Source organism: Schistocerca piceifrons, unplaced genomic scaffold (assembly GCF_021461385.2).
Source record: "Schistocerca piceifrons isolate TAMUIC-IGC-003096 unplaced genomic scaffold, iqSchPice1.1 HiC_scaffold_35, whole genome shotgun sequence".
NCBI classification, from domain to species: domain Eukaryota; kingdom Metazoa; phylum Arthropoda; class Insecta; order Orthoptera; family Acrididae; genus Schistocerca; species Schistocerca piceifrons.
In genome coordinates, this window is record NW_025728570.1 from 25,001 (window position 1) to 27,500 (window position 2,500).

At 62.9% G+C, this 2,500-nt stretch overlaps 1 pseudogene; it reads left to right on the forward strand.

Annotated features, from left to right (window-relative positions):
- The window catches only part of LOC124746290, a 7,961-nt pseudogene that overhangs the window by 1,706 nt on the left and 3,755 nt on the right, over nt 1-2,500 (forward strand).

Genomic DNA, 2,500 nt, shown 5'->3' on the forward strand with positions numbered 1-2,500 from the left:
TTGCGGCCGGCCGCGAAGCCCTGACGAGTAGGAGGGTCGCGGCGGTGGGCGCAGAAGGGTCTGGGCGTGAGCCTGCCTGGAGCCGCCGTCGGTGCAGATCTTGGTGGTAGTAGCAAATACTCCAGCGAGGCCCTGGAGGGCTGACGCGGAGAAGGGTTTCGTGTGAACAGCCGTTGCACACGAGTCAGTCGATCCTAAGCCCTAGGAGAAATCCGATGTTGATGGGGGCCGTCATAGCATGATGCGCTTTGTGCTGGCCCCCGTTGGGCGAAAGGGAATCCGGTTCCTATTCCGGAACCCGGCAGCGGAACCGATACAAGTCGGGCCCCTCTTTTAGAGATGCTCGTCGGGGTAACCCAAAAGGACCCGGAGACGCCGTCGGGAGATCGGGGAAGAGTTTTCTTTTCTGCATGAGCGTTCGAGTTCCCTGGAATCCTCTAGCAGGGAGATAGGGTTTGGAACGCGAAGAGCACCGCAGTTGCGGCGGTGTCCCGATCTTCCCCTCGGACCTTGAAAATCCGGGAGAGGGCCACGTGGAGGTGTCGCGCCGGTTCGTACCCATATCCGCAGCAGGTCTCCAAGGTGAAGAGCCTCTAGTCGATAGAATAATGTAGGTAAGGGAAGTCGGCAAATTGGATCCGTAACTTCGGGATAAGGATTGGCTCTGAGGATCGGGGCGTGTCGGGCTTGGTCGGGAAGTGGGTCAGCGCTAACGTGCCGGGCCTGGGCGAGGTGAGTGCCGTAGGGGTGCCGGTAAGTGCGGGCGTTTAGCGCGGGCGTGGTCTGCTCTCGCCGTTGGTCGGCCTCGTGCTGGTCGGCGGTGCAGGATGCGCGCGCCTGCGCGGCGTTCGCGCCCCGGTGCTTCAACCTGCGTGCAGGATCCGAGCTCGGTCCCGTGCCTTGGCCTCCCACGGATCTTCCTTGCTGCGAGGCCGCGTCCGCCTTAGCGTGCTCCTCCGGGGGCGCGCGGGTGCGCGGATTCTCTTCGGCCGCCATTCAACGATCAACTCAGAACTGGCACGGACTGGGGGAATCCGACTGTCTAATTAAAACAAAGCATTGCGATGGCCCTAGCGGGTGTTGACGCAATGTGATTTCTGCCCAGTGCTCTGAATGTCAACGTGAAGAAATTCAAGCAAGCGCGGGTAAACGGCGGGAGTAACTATGACTCTCTTAAGGTGTCCAAGTGGCGGCGGTGTGGCTGCATCCGGACTTGGCTTTTCGAAGTGCGGTCTTGATGTAGTCGTGCTGCTGCTGCGAGGTGCCTTCCTTGGGTTATAGTTACAGGGAGAGTGATGCGCAATACATGGGCCTAGCCCTCTTAGCCTCTCCTCTCCTGCGGTCTTCTCCCCTTCTCGTGGGCCCGCTGATTTTCGCAGAGTGGAAGACCGCACCAGGGGCTTGGGGGGGTTACCAGCCCCCCCTCGCACTATCCCTTTGTTTAGTTGGGGGCAGTAATCAGAGAATAAGTGGTGGCCCTTCCGCTGAAGGTGCCACCCCAACTCCCCCAGCACCTAGCCGGCCAACCGGCCGTGCCGAAAATCTTGTAACTTTTGCAGCTGAATACACCTGTAGTGAGTGCCACCGCAGCTTCACCACCAAGAACGGTCTCGGGGTCCATCGCCGCCGCCAACACCTTGCGGCCGCCAACGCGGAGATCGTCACGGAGAGGCATCGCGCGAGGTGGACGGAGGAAGAAGTCCTGTCGCTCGCCAAGGCAGAGGCCGAACTGTTCCTCGAGAGGGACGCCCGGTTCTTCTTTGTAAATCAAGAACTCATCAGGATGTTCCCCGACCGAACGCTTGAGGCAATCAAGTGCCGACGGCGGCAAGCTGCCCACAAGCAGCTTGTCCGCCAATTCATGGAGGCGCTTGAGATCGGTCGGGGGGAAGAGCCGGCGTCCCGCCGGGGAGCAGCGAGCCCGCTGTCTGACGCGGGCGAGGCCGCTGCGCCGCCCGTCGACGCAGCCGAGGACTTCGCGGCCGACACCACCGGGCCGCCGCCGGAGGGGCCGACTGACGCCGCCATCTGGGAGCATCTGGCGGGGCTACCCGCTTCCGCCCAGCGTTTCTCTGCCCTGGATCGTGTCATAGGTCTGGGGCGGGGCACGCCGCCCGATGTCATCCTGGGCATGCTCCCGGATGCCCTTGCGTCGGTCGGGTCCAGAGGGGAGAGATCGATCACCAGGACACAGCGGCCGCGCCAACCATCGAAGCGGCCGCCTGCTGCGCCGCCGACGCAGAAGCGCAAGCGGCGCCGCTGGGAGTACGCGAGAACGCAGGATGCCTTCCGACGGTCGCGTGCACGTTGCGTGCGCGGCCTTTTGGATGGCACCCTGCTCCAGCCGCCACCTGCCATCCCTGGTCTGCTGGACTTCTGGGCGGACCTCTTCACCAAGAAGCCCATCTCCACCGCGGGCTTCATTCGTGACCGCCTCCTCCCGCACTCAGAGCCTGTCGCTCTCGAGTGCATATGGGGGCCGGTCACACATGAGGAGGTC